General features: G+C 33.7%; 1 long non-coding RNA gene across 1 annotated transcript; it reads right to left on the bottom strand.

The window, feature by feature from the left end:
* Positions 1-12855: 12855 nt before the first annotated feature.
* On the bottom strand, positions 12856-14160 carry LOC118488964. Its single transcript, XR_004885443.1, has 2 exons — positions 14034-14160; positions 12856-13228 (listed from the first exon to the last, which is right to left on the bottom strand). It is a non-coding gene; the product is annotated as an uncharacterized LOC118488964 (long non-coding RNA).
* Between the last annotated feature and the right edge of the window lie 9627 nt (positions 14161-23787).

Raw genomic sequence — 23787 nt, 5'->3', positions numbered from 1 at the left:
TTTCCCAATTTTGCATAACATGTTGCTTCATTTTTGGCGTCTAAGATTATTTTGGCGTTAATTATATTCATTAACTAATTGACGTTTTATTTTTTCTTAGATCTGTTACGTTGAATTAATTGTTTTTGTGTCACATAGATAATTTTTTTGGCGTTATAGTGTTTCCTTGTTCATTTTTTTTTGGCGTTTGTGGCGTTGTTAATAATTCACTACGATTCATTAATATTTTCATAAGATTACAATAAGACCAAAATTTTTTTATGGTGTTTAGTCAATTTTTTGGCGTTTAATACATTAACAAGGAGTTTTGCCAGCACCCGTTCTCACAGTTTTCATACTATTAGCGTTTTGGTGTTTGTAGTTTTGACGTTTTATATAATAATGTATTTTATTAGTAGAGAATTAGATAACAAACAACAGATAATTAGATAACAAAACAATAGAAAATGAAAAAGAAAAAAAATTAAAAATGGTAATCTAATTTCTTATCAAAATCTTCACTGTCATCAGCCCCTTCTTCTTGAATTTGTTTTGGCGTTTTGAATCTTTGAATACCTTAGCTAGATGCCAACTTTCCTACATAACGCTGATCTTTTTAGACGAAGCTTGTTAGTGGCATCCTGTTTTTGGTGTGATATTCTTGTTTGGTGGCATGTCATTGAAGATCAACTCCTGCTTGAATGCTATTTATAATAACGGAATCAAAATAGCATTTTACACTGGTATTGATCCCTGCCATGCATATAGTCATCAAGAACAAAGCTCACATGATGACAGTACTGTCATCAGTCTTTTTTTCTTGAATATTTGTCCATCTCATTCAGCAAAAGCTTATAGAGATACCCACCTCAGAGAAGAATCCATTCAGTGAAAGCTTTGCCATCTGTGGTTTTTTTAACTATTTTTTTGGCGTTTAAAGTGAGTGGTTTCTAGGGAACATGGCGTTTGTTTTCTGGGTGTGATCAATTCATTGTGTAGAGACTTCTCTCTTATAGGAGTTTTTTGGCGCGTAGTTTAGGCGGGATTTTTATTATACTAAATGATAGTAATAAAGTAACCCTCTTTTCAGTTACTGTGTCTATTTACTGTTTTGTTCAGCTTTATCAGTTCTAGGGTGATAGACGTCTCATCTTCCAAGTTTGGCGTTTTTTTTAAATAGTGTTATGTAGACCAAGATGACAAAATACAATAACAGAGAAAATATTAAACAGGAAAAATATTTTTTATTATTTTTGGCGTTTTAAAAGCAATAACTTTTTGTAGTATCTTTTTGGCGTTTTGCAACTAAATGGAGAAATATAGCATTTAATTATCTTAAGAAAAAAAAAAGATTACACAGAAGAAAACCAACAAAAAAAAAATTAAAACTCCTTGTCAGAAGGTACTTTATCCGAGAAGTATCCATCACTTCCGTCGTCTTCTTCCTCGAAGTCTTCATCTAGATTTTCTTCCATGTCATCACATTCACTTTCATCGGCTTCTTGTTGCTGAAGATTCTAAAGCCTCCATTTGAATATGTCCTGCATCAATACCATTTTTGAGTCCATGTCTATGTTCAAACAAGTGGCGTTGTGCAATTCTTCCATCAACCTAATCCCTGCTTTGTCGTGATGTTTTCAAGCAGGTAGTCTTCCTGTTCTCCGCTGTCATATATAACGGTCACCGTGTCTGTTTCCTCATCAAAACGCCATGATGTCATGATTGGGTCCGATTTTCCATCAGCTTTGATTGGTCCAAATTTCCTTGTTAATGTTTTCATAAGCTTATGTGTTTCATGACATTCGTTATCCAGAGCGATGCCAGACGATAGGATACCCCTCTGTATCTCTTCTTCCATTTTCAAAGTTGCCTTGATCATTTTGGTTAAACTTGGCGTTTTTGGTAAAAGATGTTTTTGCAGAATGATAGATTGAAGCGATTATGGAAGCGATGTTTAACGTCGTTTATATAATGATGTTTTTGGCACGTAATTTAGGAGGGAATTTATTCTAATAAATGTTAATAACTGAATTTCAGTTACTATGTTGTTTCCTCTTCGTCTGAAGTCGGACTTTGTGCCAGGCAACGCTGGTTCGTAATTCGATGTCGGACTTTGTGCTCGGCAATGAAGTATAACGAACAACAAAATCAGTATATTTAAAAGGGTGTAATTCGGTGATTAAGGTTTTTGAATTGAATGAATGTAATTTTGGTTTAGGAGTTTCAGACTATCTTATGGCTTGTAGCATACATGATTTTGGCCAATCGACAATCTGTTGCTCGTTCAAAAGAGAGGAAGGCCCGTTATATATCTGAGCTCGAGAGAAAAGTTCAAACCCTACAAACAGAAGCAACCACTCTTTCAGCATAACTGACTCTGTTTCAGGTGACTGATTTCATACTTCATAACACACCAAAATTACATTCATTCAATTTAAAAACCTTAATCACCAAATTACACCCTTTTAAATTGATTGATTTAGTTGTTCGTCAAACTTCATTGCCGAGCACAAAGTCCGACATCGAATTACGCACCAGCGCTTCCTGGCACAAAGTCCGACTTCAGAGAGGTTAACATTCTAGAAGGTAAGCTTGTGATAGTGGCCGATATCGGATAACAACCCCCGGCGATTTTCAGATTTTGCGGGCATTCTGTATCATGATTGTGGTCGGCTTCAATTTTTATGGAATGTGTCAAGAAGAGAAAGGGGAAGTAGAAAGGCTTGGTGGATGGGTGGGTCACTTGTTATGCATGTGAGGAAATATAACTGATGAAATTAACTTGGTTAGTCGTAAAGGATTGAACCAGTAAGAAAAATAAACTTAAAGGATGTTTTTAGCAAGTTTTAAACATAAACGCTAGAACCTGCAAGTTTAAGGAAACTTAAAGGATGTTTTGTGCAATTTACTCTTATGAAAAATAAGAACTGTGAATACCAGTGTGGACCACTCATACATTTTCTCTATATAATTGTACATATATGTACATTATCAAACCCTTATTTAGAAGAATTAGCTTCTTCAATGTATATATGCACAATACTTATATCTTAAATTTTGAACACTTATGTACACATATATATCTACATTATAAACATGTTTGATACCAAAATCTTCATTAGTATACATATATTATGTATATTATCAAAGCGTAACATCTTCTTCAAAGTGTCATAGCACAAAAAAGAAACATGGAACCTCGCGGCTTTTTCATGGCTTTTTCATTGTGCTAGTATCAGAAAACATATACAAAGTTACTACATTGTATGAAATCCATAAAAAAATCAATACAACATCTAAGATATATTATATAACATATTTATACCATACTTTATTTTTCAACTAAAAATATGTATGTGCATATGTGTACATTAACAAAAACATGTTTAGAACCATAATCTTCCTCCACACACATACACACACAAATATATATATATATAGAGGCCGGTTATTGTACAAATTGTCTTAACGTACGCTACGTACGCGATGCAGTATCAACATGCAATTTTGATTTTTTTTTAACATGCGATTTTCATTTTTGGTAACATAACATGCGATTTTGCCATCGCATACATAGCGTACGTTAAGTCATATTGTACGATATGCTTTATATATATATATATATATATATATATGTGTGTGTGTGTGGGGGGGGAGGGTTATCTTGAGAACAAAGATTTTTGTGAGAACACTAGGAACAATTTTAATCCATAGATCATCCTAAATTAAGGGCTAAGATTAGAGGGGGTTTAAATGAGAAAGGGATGTAAAAGAATAGACTAGAAGGGGCATTATTGTAAAAATACATTTCAAAAACACTTTCAATCTTCCATCTTTTAACCTGATAACCAAGTTCTTCCTCACATAATCACAAATTCGACATCAGAGTCAAGGCCGACACCGGAGACAAGGCTAGTGCTGGAGATAACTAAACCTAAAGATGACGCCGGAGATAACTAGGCCTAAAGTCGATGCTGGTACCATACAATTTTTTATTCTCTGTATGTTCTTCAACTTTGAACCCATCCCCACAACCATTGTCTACTAATGCTCTGATACCTACATCCACCATCGAGAATAAGGTTTACTCTCATCTCTGTTTTGACTTTTGGTTTTCGTTTTTGTATGATGTTACTAAGTTAGGGATCTGATGCATTTAATTAGGGCTTGTAATTAAGGATTGATTATTATGGTATAAGTAATCATTTGTTTGGTTTCTATGTGTGTATGGTTTTGACAACACTTGTTTGAGGATATTATTAATGAATCAAAGTGATTGGATTTTGTTAGACTTGTGTGTGCATAAACTAGGTTAGGGTTTAAAAATTGAAAGCGAAAATAATACATATTAAGTTTATGTGAAGTTTTTGGTTGATCCTGATGTGCACGATTCTACGTGTTTAATTAATTTAATGGGTTCCATATGCATATGTTGTTATACAAGTATACAACCTCATCATCTTATGGATATAGTTAGGTGGCTGCAATGGAATAGATCTAACTAAATTACAAGTTCTTGATATGTTTGTGTTTCGTTATCAGATTGTTTTAAAACTCGAGTATGTAAATTGTGATTGGTGTATAATTTGTAGTCTTACCTATTTGGTCTAGTCTGCACATAGAAAAGGCCTCCTTGTAATCATATTATGGATGTAATTGTGTTGAGCTTATGTAATAGTTTTAATGGTAAAATTAGATGGTTGGGGGTTCATATCGCTTCTCACCCACAAAAAATGACATGCTGTAAAGTTTCTATGATACCATTAATATGTATGATTCTGTGTAATCATAGTGTTCATGATGTTATTTTATCTTTGTGTTCGTAAATGACTTGGAAATTTATTTGGTTACTTACGAGTTATGTAGATGTTTACATTTGTGTTCTTGCTACTTGAAGGTTCATCGATTGTTAGTGTCTTATTGGTTTCCTCTGTATATTCAATTGTGGTTTATAATTATATATATATTTTAGATGTCTACACATGCGTAAATTATCTTAGTTACTATTACATTTGTGTTATTAAGCAATTTACACATGTGTAAATAAGTTGTTTACACATGTGCAAATCATCTTAGTTACTATTATATTTGTGTAATTAAGCTGTTTATACATGTTGTTTAATTACATTATGTTGTTTAACATAAACATTAAGGAGTGGTGAACAAAAAAGGAAAAAAAGAGACGGTAAACATGGATATGGAAAAAAGTAAAAGAAACTCCAATTAGTTGCCACACGTGAAGGTATGTAATATACAAAATATATTAACTTAATAATTGTGTATTTTACACATGTGTATGTAATCTGTTTACACATGTGTAAATCAACTTAGTCAATATTGAATTTGAGTGATTAAGCAATTTACACATGTGTAAATATGACATTTACACATGTGTAATTAATCCGTTTACACATGTGTAAGTAATCTGTTTACACATGTGTAAATCAACTTAGTCAATATTGAATTTGAGTGATTAAGCAATTTACACATGTGTAAATGTAAATAAGACATTTACACATGTGTAATTAATCCGTTTATACATGTGTAAATCATCTTAGTCAATATTGAATTTGAGTGATTAAGTAATTTACACATGTGTAAATCATTTTAGTTAATATTAAATTCAAATGATTAAGCACTTTACATAATTGTTTTGGGGTTGGGCAATATCGGGCTGCTAGTTCTTGTTGTTAATAGGTGGGGTTGACGTATGGCTGGTTTCGGAATGTGAAAATCATGTTGGATTTGGTGTTTGCTGGAGATATTTTTTGGTGTATGGGTGTTTCAAGTTTGGATGGGCAGGTTGAGGAATGAAGATGTTGATGGTGCTTGGTCGACTTCAAGGTTTTTGGGAAGCTCAAGATGGACTCTCGGATGTTATGCTTTAGATGTTGTTTTAATGTTTTAGTCGTGATTAATTGTTTTTGCTGTTTGAATGGTTTAGGTTGTTCGAAACTTGATTGTATAGATTTATTTATTATGTTGGACTTGGGTCGGGTGTGGCTTTAAGTCTAGAATGGGTTGTTTTTTGATTTCTTGTTTAGTTCATGGTTGGACCCTTGTTAGGTTCCAATTGTTAAACCATATCTAATGGTTTGGGGTTGGTGTCTTCTTTAGGGTATATCCTAGGAAGCGCAATGCCCGTAGGCTGTAAACAATTTTTTTGTTATCAATAAAATTTACCAGGGTGTCATCCTCATTTACCAAAAGAAAAGAATTATATGACTTGTTGGGAAATTTATATGGATAACGCTATGTTTGTTTAAATCCTATTTATTGGTCAATATAAAACTTTATAATTTTGCATAATATACTATCTTGCTTAATTCATAACTAGTTTAAGAACCCGCGAGTTTCACGGGTGGCTTAACACAAACATATAATATTTATTGGCATTGAGATGAACTTTGTAATGCCACGTGCTCACTACTAACGGAAACTTACTTGAATTATCAACTTCATGTCATGTTACCTGTCGGAAGAAAAAAAAGAGAAAAATTAACGATAACAAAGAAAATAAAATGAGTAAGTTCTTGGAGAAAAATTAACCATAACTAAGAAAATAAAATTAACCATAACTAAGAAAAAAGTACCGAATATATATGTCCCCACTTCGCTAACAGAAGAATAAAAGAAGCAATTTATCAATCTACCAAAAAGCATCAGGAATCTTACATGTTTCTGATCACATTTTGAGAACCTAGCACATACTTAGATTACCTAAAAAACCGTTTCAATATACATGCCCACGAGTGACCTTAGTGTCAAAAATAGAATACTTAAAGAAACCTCATAAATAACAAACAATATATGTAACCATCTAAGTAGGAGTGCATTCCCTTGTAAAAAAAACTGGCGATCCAATCATCGCAGACAAATGTTTGAAACTCAATACTGCCCCGTGCGCGATACAAAACGTCACGCATATGAAAAATGATATCATCTACAATCAAGGAATTCTAACGCTTTAGCCGAAGGTGTTAAACCATGTTGAGAAAGGTACTCGGGATTACAGAACTTGCTTAAATGCCTCATCCCACTATCACACAAAATTGTTACAATAGTATGACCCGGGCCCAATAATCTCGCTAGTCTCTTGTTTCAACACAGTTCATTCATTGCTGAAGAACTTCCAATAAAAAACCCATCATTCTTCAATAGGAATCTAATCAATGAAAGGAAGCATTAGATTTGGAAATAAGAATTAAAATGATTTATTATTATTTTTTAAATAAAAACAATTTAGGAGACTGTAAGTTTATATTAGTGTGATTACCCCTCAAAATGTAAGTCATTTCAACTGTAATCAATGTTTGATAATTGGCCCGTCTAACTCATCCGACCAGTTTTTAATTTTAGTCAATGTTTGAGATTTGGCTTGTTTGTCCCATTGGAGACAACTATAACCCAAACTGACTTGTTTATGGATAAACGGGTTGAAGGCGCCACCTCTAGTGGCAAGATTGGTGGGTCGTGTGACGATCGATATAGGTTAGATAGATCATTTCAGTATGGGTTAAAATTGCCCAAGACGGGTTGACCCGGAAACTTATTTTTGCTCTTTCTTAAAAATAAATAAATTTTCAACCTATTTAACCGGTTCCCATTTTATAACTTTTTTAGCCGTTTTAAGATGAACATAACCTAATCGGCCCATTTAAGTAAACGGATTGAAACTGTCACCTCTACTACAAACTAATACAGGTATGAAGCATAGATATTAAGTGCTACTGGCATGATTACCTAAGAATATAATTTTTCTTGGAGATACAGATCGATTGCGTACCTAGACATTTCGACAGCTTCAATATCAGTACCTTTAAAAGCTCCATCAAGTTGAGCCATTTTAAAATTTTCTGTTCATCTATTAATCCCAATTCCTTCGGTTATAGTATCAAATGGATTCTTTAATCTCTTTACTTCAGCCTCTTATTTTGTGTACATCACTACCCTTGTAACCTTGTTAAACAAACCGGAACCAGGGTCTGCAAATAAGGAACTCAACATACTAACACAAATAACATAGTTGAACAGATGTATACCTAACAGAACTGAAAACTCAAAAATTAATCTGATATCTTCAACTTTTGATAATATGGTCTTCCTCTTTGTCAACAAAAAAAAACGAATTGAACCTCTTAACCTTCTGTTCCAACAACCAACAACCACACAAAATCTCCTTCTTCCTTCGACAACTCACTACCAGTATAGCTTACGGGTCCGACCTGAAACCTGACCCAAACTGTTTAAGATCCCGCGAGTTTCGCGGGTGGCTTAACACAAACATATAATATCTACTGGCATTGAAGCCCATGTATGAACTATACCAGTCTTTAGATACACCAATATGAGGTGCTAGTGTCCACTTCAATGTAACGTACTGTAGTATCATGTGAGGATATTGCCTTCTTTTGTCAATGACTCGTATAGAACCTTCATCCCTATTCAGATGAAAGTTTAAGAAAAAAATGTAAGCAACATAAAATATGAAAATAATCTAGCTTAAAGATTGCTTCTTATGTCATAAACCTGAGTCGATATTGTCTTTGATATTATGCCAGTTATGCACTATACAGTATTATTGTAAGCGAGTTCTTCGCTCATACCGCCTTCTATATACCTTCTAAAAAAAGACTCGACAATACCATGCACCGCACCAAGTAAAATACCTAATATTTACCAAAAAGAAAACAAATTTATCATACTGAACATGACAAGGCCTTGGTTTTAAAAGACATGAGGCGCTCCGAGATGTTTAGGTCCCAAATGTCAAGGCTGGAGGTGTACAACCAAAATCTACATATAAGCCTTCTTCAATCTTAATTCTTACCAAACTTGGGACCCACATGTGCATGAGGCGACACCTATAGCTTTTTAAACCCAAAGGACTACTATACAAAGTCAATTGAAAAAAAGGCTCACCTCAGTGGCTCTTCCATCAACATCCTGTACACACGTACAATATTTCTTCATTTAAATATCTCACAAGATATATACAGAATAAAGAAGAAAAGCAACCTGGTGAACAGCAAAACTTACATTGATTGCAGCTCCATTTATTTCTTTTCCTTGAACATACAACCTCCTAACAGATGGACCCATTCCTTTGGGATGTACAACAACCACACTTATGTTCTTGGGGAAATCAAGAACAACTTATTGTAGATTACCAAGAAAGAACCCATGGGATAACCCAAGTATGTTGTTTGGCTTCATGTGTGAAAAGATTTTCTCATAGTTATCCGCTTGCATTAACTACAAAATCACATCAGCTCAATTATCTTATACATAAGAGACTATACATTGGTCAAAACGTGCCAAACCAACAAACCCGAGTTGAACCAGAAATCAATAATAAAACCAAGTCACTGCCAAAGATAGCCTCATAGATATTTCCAAAGGCACCTGTTTCTTCAATAAGTCTAGTAGTATACAGTAGTTATGAAGATCACATACGTGGTAATATATCTTAAATAAGTAAAGCTCAAAAGGTTAACTGGCCTAAAATGACACATATATCCAATTGGTATTAATGGAAAATTGCATGAATTGAAGGTAAACTAATTAAAACCAATATCAAATAAAAAGTGGGTCCTCTACCTATCAAAGCACAAACAAAATAACAGTAAAATTTTAAGAATAATAAATTTGTAGCAGTCCATTAATTCAACGTTATCACATTCAAGTAATACTGAACTAAATAAGTTTGAGACTATCATGCTTGCAGTTTCGCTATATATATTTTTTTCTAAAACAAACTATTTCAACTCGAACCCATTATGATTAGCTACCTCACACTTCAAATTCAACCCAAATCCATTTCGGGCAGAAACTAATTTGACCCAAACCAGTTAGGACCGGTTACTTGACCCTACCCGACTCTTTCAACCCAAACCACTTCGAACATAATCCATATTTCATTCGAACCTATTACAATCAGTCACTCGACCCGATTCTTATACATAAAAATGCCCAATGTTGAAGTAACCAAAACCAGTTCGACAAACCCCTAGTCTACAATTTAGAAGTCAAATAATTAGTTCATCTCAAAGTGCTCTATGAGTTTATATATTTGCAAAATTTTTGGAACATGTATATCTGATATGTGTGAACACTTCAAAAGGTTAACAAAATGAATTATTTAATTATATTTATGTTTACCCTGAGCTTATCCAAAATCGCAAAAACCATTGTTACAAAATTAGAAAAAAGTCCAAAATAAGAGCAACAATAACCATAGAGATAAACATTAGGCGGTTTCCAATAAACAACAATTAAGAAAGCTAACCTTCACCAGCCACAAAAGAGCCAAAATGTCAGAGGCAAAAGCAAAATTGTCAACCCATATTATCTGTTGAATGAACAAAGGCGGTAAAAAGGAAGAACATACACAACAATGGAGAAAACAAGATGGGTAAAACATCTTATGCTTCGTTGGTGTTTTGGGTGTCGTTTCAGTCACATCGACTATCTTACAATCACTTCACAATGAAGTTTTCAAACCTGACCCTTGTAACTAAACGTGCTCACGGGTCCGACCTGAAACCTGACCCATACTGTTTAAGACTAAACCCAATTGAAATTTAAAAACTTAATTGAAAGTAGAATATTGTACATACATAAAGTTTCTAAGTTGGACATCAAAGGCCTACATTCTTGTTTGGCTCCTTTCATGTTCAGCACCTAAAAAATTGGAAACCAATAAATCCCAACATTCAACTTGACTTTTAAGGTTAACATATGAACTTTTCAATTCCAAAGTTATTTAACATTTTTTTTATAAATTCAAACATATCACCAAAATTCCACACACAGCCAATTCTACTTGTAACGACTCGGACAATCTTAATCCTAAATCCTAATCACAATCACTTTTCCAAACATCAAAACTTATTCTAATGAATCCCTAAAAAAAAGAACTTCAAATGAATAAAGCAAAAGCCCTAAAAGAAGTAATACCTGATGACCGAATTTGTGATATGCGGCTTTAATATCTTTAATGGTGGCAGCTTTAGGAACACCAAGAGTAGAATAATTATCAGCAGCCGAAAACACCACGAACCCATTACAGCGTTTGTCGTACAACTTCTTTTCAAATTGCGAAGACGATGAAATGGAGATACAATAATATAATACGTATATAAGAAAGAAGATTACAAATTTTCAGTAATTCAATGAGAAAACAAACCCTAAAAACTATTTAACATAAAAATTGAGGTTCAAAAGTAGAATTGAAATAGAGGACTAACCAGATCTTTGAAGATGATGAAGGCGTTGACGAAGAAGAGAATGAAAAGGATCTCAAACTTAGCGAATCGAACAAACCAAAACACCGAGTCAACAGCCCGAGTTCGTACTGATTCGTCGTCTCTTCTTCTAGCGGTACCTGATCGCTTCGCCATATCTGCAATCTCAATTCATAATTGGATATTTTGGTGATCGATCGCTTATCAATTAGGGTTTTTGAATGTCAAGAAGGATGAAATAAAAATGGGAAATAAGAAAGAGATGGCGGAAGAAACTTACATGAGAATAGAGGAAAATGTTTGGCGGCCAAGAAAGAATTCTCTGGCTTAAGAGGATGTACATGTCAACAAAATGATTGGCTAAAAATAAACCATGTGGCTAAGATGTATTCTTTTAGTATAGTAGATAGATTTAGACATGAGTAAATGAGCTGCAAGTGTATTGGAGCAGCATAAAAACACCATTGTGGCATAGTGTGTAGGGATGGGAGTGGAAACGGTCGCCAATAACGGCTTCTGAGCAGGAACAACTGGGCCGGTTACAGGAGATTATCAATGATGCAGCGATTTCTCAAAATAATGACAAGTGGATATGGGAACTCGATAAGGAATGTGTGTTTTCTGTTAGTTCGTGTAAGGAGATTTTATCCAGTTTTGCGGTATCGTTTTACCTGCTCAACTGGGTAAGATAGGTTCCAAAAAATAACCAATATTTTCTGGTGGCGAGGTGTACAAAACAGGTTGCCTACACTGAAGAATTTGCAGTAGCGTAACATCTATCACAGGTATGTTTTATGCAGACTTTGCGGAGATTAAGAAGAAGATGTCGACCATCTTTTTCGTGACATGCCTTGTGCCAACTATCGTTTGGAATAAGGTTAGTACCTCAGCATATAAAATGAAGGAGTTGCTCGAGTCACACAAGCATCTGATGGTTTCGAGGTACAAAAAAAGGTATTTCAAATGATTATTTTGACCTTATGTTGGGAGAAGTGGAAGGCGAGGAGTGAACTAATATTCTCTGGAAATCGAGTGGTCATTGAGAAGATTTTCGGTGAAATCCAAGTAATGACTTTTCTTTGGCTGAAGCATAGGGCGAAGTGAAACAATCTCGAGTGGCAAAGTTGGGTGTCTTGATTTAAGTGAGTAATTTTTTGTAATAAAAGTAGGGTGAGCTAAGTTGGGCGATGTTATCATATGTTTATGGTCTAAGCACCTTGCTTGTCCCAAACATTATATATCTTTGGTGATGAATGGAATGTCGTTTGCCATTCAATGAAAAAAAAAAAGACAGTTAAACATGCGTAATTTACAAGGTCTACACATGTGGAAATTACAATAGTTAAACAAAATAAGCATATATATATGAAGGTTTATACATGTGTAAATCATAATAGTTAAAAAAACAACCATAGATGTGAAGGTTTATACACGTGTAAATCATAATGGTTAAAAAAACCAACCATGTATATGAAGGTTTACACATGTGTAAATCATAATATTTTAGAGAAACAAGCATACATATGAAGGTTTACACGTGTGTAAATCATAATAGTAAATTAAATAAGCATATATGAAAAAGAAAACAAACCCGCATGTATTACATTATTGGAACAATGACATAATAATATATAGAAATAAATAATTTACCAACCGAATAAACATAAATCACAAGTAGTAATTACACAGACTTAATAAAGCATACAAACAATCTTTACTCTTGTTTTTAAAGGACCACCAAGAATCAAATTGACTGCTACATTGTTAAAATTCAGTTGTTTGATTGTTGATACTGCTAACTTTCATGTTGTTACTAGTGCTACTACTACAACCGCTAGTCTATCTTATTTTTCTTCTATTGTTAGTGATGTATACAATGAAACACTGATGATATCTCAAACTTGCTGCTGGTTTTTTGAACCTCTTAGTCGCTTTGTTGCATCTTCGTACGCTCCTATCGCATCCTTTGCGGCATCAAACATTCCTAGTAGGCCTGCACCACCCTACAATAAAATAAACTTTTAACCGAGTGAGTCAGCTTTTATGGATGGTGAATATCAGATAATATGTTAATATGTTGAATTAAGTAATTGATTTGGCTTGTGGGCATTAGCAGTTCGCTAGAGCAAACAATATTTAAACTTTAACGTTGAATTGTTACTTAAACTTTATTGTTGGAGTAAACATATAAAAAAGATTAACTACCCAAAAACATGATCAAAAAGAAAAGACAAATTAACTAGTAATAGAAGAAGTTGATTGATACCTAGAAATCATAGCACCCTAAACTCATCTATCCTTAAATGGTGCTTCGTCAAAAACCAATATTGCACCTCAACATCCCCTATTTTTAGCATACTTAGAAATCAAAACCGTCCAGAACAGAACACAATACAATGTTTAGGCATTTCATCGAACACATAGCGTGCATCACCCATTTTACCAAACAAAGAATACATCATCATCAAACTGTTACCCACAAACCCATCAAACATAAAACCCAATTTCATAAATAAATCATCATCACACTTTTACCCACAAACCCATCAAACACAAAACCCAATTTCAGAAATACATCATCAATAATTTTAGGTTAATCCTTATCATATGTTTTAGGTTAAATAGGGGAATTATTGTATGAATCTCCATATAAACATATAAACATATGATCCATATCATATGTTCAGAACACACACACTACACCACTATAAGAAGAATCAACAAGCAGATCGAAGTATGAAAATCGATTGAAGAATTCAAACATATGATAAATAATAAAGAAATGGCAAAATCAATTGAAGAAGATACCTGGATATAGAATGGACGAAGATCACAGAAGGAATCGATGAAGTGATTTAGAAACAATTGTAGAATTCAAACCCTAAGTAGAAGGGATCGATGTGATTGAAATGTTTGCTGATCAGATCATATTGTCAAAAGAAGATAGGAAATCCTAAATCAAATATCGATGTTTCTGGTTAGTATAAAAGGAGATTTGTAGAATTACCCATTTAACCTTCTCACTAAAACATAAGGGAAGTTAAATGAGTGGATGAGATTTGTTCTCATGGTTCTCACAAAAGATGAGTGTTCTCATTTAAACCCTCCTCTATGTGTGTGTGTGTGTGTGTGTGTGTAAATTACAAAAAATAACCCTAGAAAGAGTACGTTCAAACAAAAAATATATTACATAAAGGAAAATGAGTGGCACACATTGATTCTCAATGTTCTCGTTTTCCCAAAAGGTTCTCATATGATTCTATCTCTCTCTCTCTCTCTCTCTATATATATATATATATATATATATATATATATATATATATATATATATATATGCATGGTTAGGATAATATGAAAACTCATACGAGTTGTGAGAACTCGGTCTTACAATAGGTTTTTTTCAAACAAAAATTTACCAAAAATCCTAAAAGAAATCAACTTTTCCAAAAATAAACCTAGTTTTTTTTTCATTTACAGCAAAACTGTAACACCACTTTGAATTTTTTTTATGGGCGTCTGTATAACATTTTAATATAGGGGTGTGAAAAAATCGGGGTAAACTCGCCCGAGAAGAACGAATTATGTAACTTCTCACAACTCGTACTAGAATACCCTTTGTAACACATATTTTTGTTATTTTATTTTTATTTTAGGATAGTTTTTATATTTAACTTTATCACTTTAATAAAAAATCAAAAAAGTGCCAAAAGTGATAAATAAAATAGGAATTATGGATTTTAATAATCCTAACTATTGTTCGTTGGTCGGCAACAGTCTAAACTTTAAAAATTCCTATTAGCGGTCTCATCTTTTCATATATTGGCCTTCAATGGACCCTAACTAATAGAACCCTAACGTCGTTAGTCTTTGGTCGCCGGAAAGACGTATTTTGTCGGAAAAAGGTTCCTAAAGGTCCGATCTATGGTAACAAACAGCTTTGGGACGAAAACTGTGAGTTTTCCGGCTAAAAAGTTGAGTCTTCCGATCAAAAAAAAATTTTCTAGCAAAAAATGAGTTTTTTCGACAACCTTAATAATTGAGGCTTTTTACTAAAAAAGGTTCCTAAAGGTGCGTAATAAGGTTATAAAGAGGTTTGAAACGAAAATGTTGAGTTTTCTGACCAAAATAGAGTTTTCCGGCCAAAAACGTTTTTCCGACGATCGGAGACTAGCGGCGTTAGGGTTCTATTAGTCAGGGTCCATTGAAAGTCAATATGTGAAAAGATGGGACCGCTAGTGGGAAATTTTTGAAGTTGGGACCGTTGTCGGTCAACCGACAATAGTTGTGAATATTAAAAACCATTATTCCAATAAAATATAAAACTGCCCTCAAAAATAAATTTATTACATAGGGTTTTCTCAACTCAAGAAAGTTTCCTAACTAACCTTTAGCTATACTTATTTTATACTAATTTACAACTTTGATTAATAATAAATTTAATTTTTAATAGTATTTGTGTTTTTCTAATAATATTAGCTTTTTTTTTTGGTTTTTTTTTCAACAACATTTATATTGTGTTTTTATTTTTTTTTCTTATTATGTTTTACCCCTGTACTATATACTATATATGTTTTTAATCTATTAAGTGTTTTTACTAATTTAGCTTTTCTTCGATAACTTGCATTCATTGACTTAAAAAACTATATATATATATATATATATATAAAATTGTGTTTGATTTTATGAATTATATTTAAACGGTTTTCGTTTGAAATACTCTTTTTTGTATTGCAAGCTAGATCAAGTGTTGTTATAATAGTACCGTGACGAACGAAATCAATGCCGATCAAGCAACATAAATATCGGTTTCGGTATTATCGGAACTGGTATAAGTATATACTTTAAAAATATATATCCTTCTAACCCATTTTCTTTTATTAATTTATTTTTTATCCAATAACTCGCCTTCTTTATCTTTTTTATAAAGGTGAATACGTGATTCTGTTTAATTTTTTTTTCTCGCCATTCTTGTTTAAACTTTATTGAAGAACGAGTTTTATCCAAATAGTATTGTGATGCGTTGAATCGATATAGGTGTCGGTATAGTTATTTTGGACATATATTGAGTGTCAGTATCATACCTATACCGTAAAGTGCTGCGTCGAATCGATACAAGCATTGGTACCGGTATAGTTATTTTGGAGATATCATGACTTTAAACTGTGTATGTACCTATCGTTACCGTAACAAACCGAAATGGTATCTACCAGATTCCCTTATGTAAAGAACCGGACCGATATAGACCAACTTCCCACCGCATCACACGAGCAAGTTCTGCTAGTTTTAATAAAAAAGTTAATCAAAATCTTTATTTTTTTATTAAAATTTTGGAATGTATTGTGGTCACACGCGTGGCAACTTTGGTCCCCATGACACACTTTGTTTACCCTTTTTCAAAATATTTGTTTTGTTTTGTTTTCTACAATTCCTTAACCGAGGATTTGATGATAGCTATGCCACTAGCACTCCCCATCAACTCGTGGGACTTATCATGACATCACGATCACGCTATAATGACGTTTATGCGGATCCCGGTCCATACAACTGATTATATAAAAGTAAAAATATAATAGTTTTCTTTTTCTAGAATTAAGATGACTTGTAAATCTTAGAACGTACATGTGTGATGTATAATTATGTTCCTCAGTGAGGTTAATTTCTAATATATAAATCACCTTTTATGGTATATTAATCATGACTTAGAATACAGAATAAGTACAATAACAGCTAATTAGTCATAATATACAATTTCTTCACACATTCATACAACATATTGACGTACATATAAAATAAAAGTGTGTAAATAGATGTGTTCACCTACGAAGAGCATCTGTAATGGTATCCATAGATCTTACAGACACAGAAGTGAAAGAGAGATGGAGTAAAGGCGACCAATGTAGAGGAGGGAGGGTACGGAAGAGAGAAGCCAAAGTATGTGATACGAGGATTTTTCTGACCACAATTGCGGATCTTACTAAAGTAAAGTAATCTTCGACTAATTTTCTGACCACAATTAAAATTTATTATTTTTTATATTGTAGGATTCATCCATAATCCATTGGTAATCAACGATGGATTTTTCTGTCACTAAGTTTTCATCGATTAAAGAAAGTTTTCGAACTGTGGAAACTGTCGTCGTAACAAAAAATAGAGATTTATGGTAACTTTTGGTTTCTGTCTATTGGTGAAATTGTTTGTCAATTGTTATTGGCTTTGAATGAATCCTCATGATAATGTATTTGTGATAATTGTTACTTCGGTTTAATAAAGAGCCTTGGCAGACAAGGCACCTGGTGCTTTCTTTAAACTTAGCAACACCAGGGAACAAATTTAACCTAATGTCTTTGATGGTATCACATCAAGAACTTTAACACTTCACTACATGCATGCGACATTGTTTTTTTCGAAGTTGGTGTGGTGGTGAATACTGTACTTTAGTCGATCGATATTAAGCCTGATGTACATGTAACATGTGAATACATCCATGAGTGAAAGCACATTTCTCCTTTATTTAGTAAATATAGTATGTGAATTCGTTTTTCAATCGATATTATCATAAGAAGATAGAGCCTTCATATACACTGGTTATATTATTGCTTTGTTTTGCTTGGTTTATACAATATTATTATATATAAACTGTTTGATTTATGATTTAGCTTCAAATGAATGGCTAATAGATAAAGTGAGGGAAAGGTGAAAAAGATTCGAAATACTCATCTGGGATGGGGAGGTCAAGCACTCAAGCCCATAATGCAGATAAACATTGTGTATGCAAAAACATAAGTAGCAAAATTTTCAAAGGAAAGCTATCATGATTGTGATGAAGGCATAAAAGATAGCTATCATAAATATATTATGGGAATATATGAATAATTTTAATTTCAATAACTTTAGGTTAGTAAATTATTTTTAACTATTAACAAGATTGTATAATTCATAAACGTTTTGTAATTTATGGTATTGTTTAAAGAAATCTAAAAGAAAATTTGTATTAGTTATTTTTTGACAATGTTTTTCATAAATAAGTAAATATTAAAAAAATACTTTGTAAATTTTACAAGCCTTTATGATCAGTTTATAGGTATAGTTATAAGTAGTGCGACATTCTTGTGCTTTGTGGTGGGCTTTCGGTCAGTATCAGTTTGCTTCATTACAATACCAGTACGGTACCGATACTCTGTAAAGCAATTGACACGTGTTTTATATCGAATGGAAACTTAAAAAAATACTAATACCGGTTCCGGTGTTGTTTGTCGGTATTGGTTCAGTTCGTCGCGGTAGCGGTATGGTATCGACACTCGATATTACTTGCGTTACAAAAAATTCACTATTACAAATACAACTTTGTATTCAACGATTTTATACCATAACGTCGCAAAAACCATAAAAAACGAATACGGTACCAACACTGATGTTGTTTGGTTGATATTTTTTCATTTGTGACGATAAAGAACAAAAATATCAACTATATATAGTTGACCCGTTCGAACAAAACTTTTATCAAATCGCAGCAGTATATTCGAAATTTTATAAAAACGTAAAATTATATTATTACTATAAAAACGAAAACGATAAGTTATAAAAAATGTATGTTTTTGCTTCGGTTACTTGTACATTGCTACTGATCACAACTCAACTCGGTTTTAAGTAAATATATATATAGACATATATAAAAATAGGCACGTTGCAATGACATATTTTAAAATTTATAAAATTTATATATTAAAAGTTATAAGTGAAAAATAAAATATAATTAAATAATACTAAAAAATATATATATTACAATTATAAAAAAATAAAAAAATAAACAACCTACAAGGTTTTTTTCTACAAGCTTACAGAAATACGATGAAGGATTGAAGGTAGTTTTATATTATACATATTACACATTACACATATTAATTTAAATTATGAATAGTGTTTTGAATTTTTTAAATATTCTTTTGGAGTTTTTTTATAAAAGATTATTTATCATTTAGTTTATTTTTTAATACCTTGCTCATGTTAGTTTTTTTTATCTAACTATCACTACAAGAATTCTATACCTTTAGCGGCGACAGGCCAAATGTCGCCGCTATTGGTCGATCCGCGTCCCGGATGCTGAAACCAAACCCCAACCGTTGATCAAAATTCTGATCTAACGGTTGGGGAATTAAAAAATATTAGCGGCGACAAGGACATATCTATACCGGCGACAAAAGGTCTCCGCTAAAAGTATGTGTCAATACTTTAAACCCTAGCCACACAAACCTTATCTCTGGCCAACCCTTTACCGGCGACGAATATCAATACCGGCGACAAGTCGGCGCCGCTAATGGTGAAACGATATTACACCCTTATCAGCGCCATTTTTTCCCTCTTTCTTCATTTTTTCCCTCAAAAACTCGAGAGCACCGCCGGATTTCAGCGAATTTCAACCAAATCGGTAAGCAAAGCTTTGTTTTTGTTACATTTCTTCTTTATTTTGTTATATACATATGATAGGCTTTATTTTTTGTATATTTTTATGTGTTTTTGTGTTTATGGTAGTGAAATCGGATCATCACCATCACTTCTCCGATCACCACCGTCACTTCTCCGGTCACCACCTCATCTACGCGGTCTACATCTCTTGGAAACTTGAAAATACGGTTAGTTTTATATGTATTTTTTTTTCAAAGTTTAGATATTGAATAATTTTTTGTTTAGGTATGTAAATGTATAATGTAGGTATATGTTAGTATGTCAGATGTATAATGTAGGTGTATTTGGGGAAAATGTGTATATGAAAATCTATGTATTTGTGTATGTAGGTGTATGTAAGCACGTATGTGGGTATGTAAGTGTACGAATGAATGTATATATGTAGGTGCATGTTTGTATAAAGTATGTAAATGTGTATGTAAGGATGAATGTTTGTATGTTTATGTAGGTGTATGTAAGCATGTATGTGGATATGTAAGTGTACGAATGAATGTATGTATGTAGGTGTATGTTTGTATAAATTATGTAAATGTGTATGTAAGGATGAATGTTTGTATGTTTATGTAGGTGTATGTAAGCATGTATGTGGGTATGTAAGTGTATGAATGAATGTATGTATGTAGGTGTATGTTTGTATAAAGTATGTAAATGTGTATGTAAGGATGAATCTTTGTATGTTTAGGTAGGTGTATGTAAGCATGTATGTGGGTTTGTAAGTCTATAAATAAAGTATGTGTTAATGTGCATACATTATGTTTAAGTTTCATGATTTCTATGTTTATGGTCATGTTTGAAAAAAAATATGTTTAAGTTGATAATTTCTATGTTTATGTTTAGGTTTGAGAAAAAAATATATTTGAGATGATAATTTGAATGTTGTTTATGTGTAGGTTTGAAAAAAAAAAGTTTAAGTTTGATAATTTGTATGTTTGTGTTTAGGTTTGAAAACATTTATATTTAACTTTGACAAATATATATTAGTTAGGAAATACCCTCCTTGAATCAAAATTATCATTTAAAACATAACGAACATAGAAAATACCCGCCTAAATTGAAATCACCATTTAAAACAAAAGGAGCTAAGAAAATAACCGCCCGAAATTTAAACCATCATGAAGAACATTACATATTTAAAAAATCGTGCCTGATATTGAATTCATCATTTCAAACATAACGAGCTAAGAAAATATCCAATCGAAATTGAAACATGATTTAAAACATAACGTTCCGCCCAAAATTTAAAACAATCATTAAGAACATAATAAGCTTAAAAAACTGTGCCCGTGTTTGAATTAATCATTTTAAACATAACGAGCTTAGAAATACCCGCCCGAAATTGATTTAGAAATTAATTTCGGGTTATCCCCGTTTATCTTGGGACTGCTTTTTGAATACTTTATCTCTTTTAGGATGTGAATGTGTATTACATGATTGTTTTTTTAAGAAGGATTCGGTTATCATTTTCTCATTGCTCCTCGGGTATATATATCTTTACATATATAGTTGGGAGCTAAGAGGAAATGTTGCCGAATTTTTCTTAAACAAACAATCATGTAATACACATTCACATATGAGATAAAGTGTTCAAATAGTGGGTTTAGCAGCCTACCCTTGTCTTGTTAATCCTAAATTAGATTTTCTTTCAGTTGCATAATGCCTATTGATAAAAGTTGGATTGATTCCCCACGTCATTCACCTCACTACAAGCAAGGACTCAAGTCATTTATCGAGATGTGTGAAAGAGTGATTAAAAACCACGATGAACTTAGATGTCCGTGTACCCAATGTAAAAATTCCGGCTTAAAAAATATGGCAGAAATGAAATACCATTTGCGTATTAACAGTTTTTGGAAGGAATACACAAAGTGGACTTATCACGGGGACACGACTCCAACTGCAGAAGTAAACGATGTTGCGCCACAAGACGGTATGGGAAACGTTATTGAAGACATTAGGGGGGGGAGCGTATGGAAGAAGATACATACCTTAACCAAGAGAACTCGAATGGAGATAGTAGCAGTGTTGTTGATGATTTTGAAGACCTGGTAAAGGAAGTTGAAACAGAATTATATCCTGGTTGTACCAAGTATTCTTCTATCGACTTTTTAGCAAAGCTTTTGAATATAAAGGATACGTACCATTTGCAAAATGAAGCAGTAGATCGAATCCTCTCGTTGTTGCGAGAGTCAGTGCCAGAAGGCAACAAGATTCCCCCTTCGTATTATGTAGCTAAGAAGACATTTAAGAAGATTGGTTTGGCATATGAGATGATAGATGTGTGCACAAATGATTGTGCTCTCTTTTGGAAAGAAAACGAGTCCTTGCAAAATTGTCTCGTTTGTAATGAGAGTCGATGGGTCGATAAAGACACAAGAGGCACGAAGGTGGCTCACAAGGTGTTACGATACTTTCCTTTGACGCCTAGACTACGACGTTTGTATTGTTCAAGGCACACAACGAAAGATATGATATGACACAGTACTGGACGATCGAAAGATGGGACTATGCGTCATCCAGTTGATGGATCTGCATGGCAAGACTTTGATAAAAAGTACCCAAACTTCGCGATGGAGCCATGAAATGTTCACTTAGGGCTTGCAGCTGACGGTTTTAATCCCTTTAACAACGGTAGTGGATCCTCAACTCATAGCACGTGGCCGGTTATACTCACCACATATAATCTGCCTCCCTGGCTATGCATGCGAGAGTCCACATTCATGTTGACCTTGTTGATTCCTGGCCCTAAATCACCTGGGAAAGACATGGACGTTTTCCTTAGACCGTTAGTGGATGAGCTTAAGCAATTGTGGCAGGCAGGTGTACGTACTAAAGACGCAGCAACAAACACATACTTCACAATGAAGGCGGCGTTGTTATGGACCATAAATGACTTTCCAGCCCGTAGTAGTCTATCAGGTTGGAGCGGACAAGGCTACATGGCATGCCCAACTTGTAACCAAGACACTCCTTCAATACGTGTAACTGGTAAATGTGCTTATGTTGGTCATCGTTGGTTCTTAGATGCCAACCATCCTTGGAGAACAAGTCTCGACTTTAACGGGAGACCCGAGACACGAGACCCTCTGAGACAGTTTAGCCCAGTTGACATAGAAGCTCAACTCGGTCGTTTAATTAATCGTTTACCAGGCAAGCATCCAGCTTTTGGAGGTGGGAGGATAACCCGGTCAGATTTCGAGTTGAACTGGCCCACACGGATGCTAAAACCCACACGGACAATCAAGGGAATTGGGTTGATCCGGTTGCTGAACAAAATTACGTAAGTATTTCTTTTAAGTATTATATTCTATAACAAATATATATATATACACATATATATTTAATCATCTTCGTAAAATACAGCGGAACATACAACAGGCCACAAATGAATGGAGTGATGATGGTCCTCCAATTGCCCCGTATCAGGAAGCGTTGGGAGAGCGGCGAGGATGGTACCGCGGGATGGGGCCTAAACCTTCTTCCAGCACGTCCTCGAACACGTCCTCGAACATGTCGTCTTCGCAAGCTCAGACGCAAGAACCCTTTTTCCGAGGAAACTACGCAATTTATAAAATGACAAACGAACGCATGTTTCCTTGTTAAATATATGTTGGTAGCGTTAATTAATATGCTAATATACGTTTTGATATCTATTATTGTAGGATTTTGTTAACAGCTTGTTCCAAACCCCGTCCTTTTTGAACCAACTTAACAACTATCTTGCTTCACAAGGAAAAGGAAAAGGAAAGTCAAAAGACTACGATTCTGATGACTTATTCGATAATGAATCCGACGACGAGTGACTTGTTGTTTTTAATGTATGATTTAATTAAACGTTGTAGGATTATAATGTACGACTTAAACGTAGTTTTTAATTATATTACCTTTAGTATATGTCCATGGCGTATGTTTGCGTTGTTTGAAATAGGCAGGTTCTGTTTTTTCGGCCGAAAAAGTGGCCGGGTGCTGTATATACAGCTGCTGTATTAAAAAAAGACTTTTAACGGCGACACGTGACGCCGCTATTGCCTTAAAACCTTTACCGACCATGGTCAATACCGGCGACCCTTTAGAGACGACACGTGTCGCCGCTAAAGGTCTA

Source organism: Helianthus annuus, chromosome 17, assembly GCF_002127325.2.
Source record: "Helianthus annuus cultivar XRQ/B chromosome 17, HanXRQr2.0-SUNRISE, whole genome shotgun sequence".
NCBI lineage: Eukaryota > Viridiplantae > Streptophyta > Magnoliopsida > Asterales > Asteraceae > Helianthus > Helianthus annuus.
Note: the sequence above shows the minus strand (reverse complement) of the source record. Positions and strands in the feature narration are given on the sequence as shown.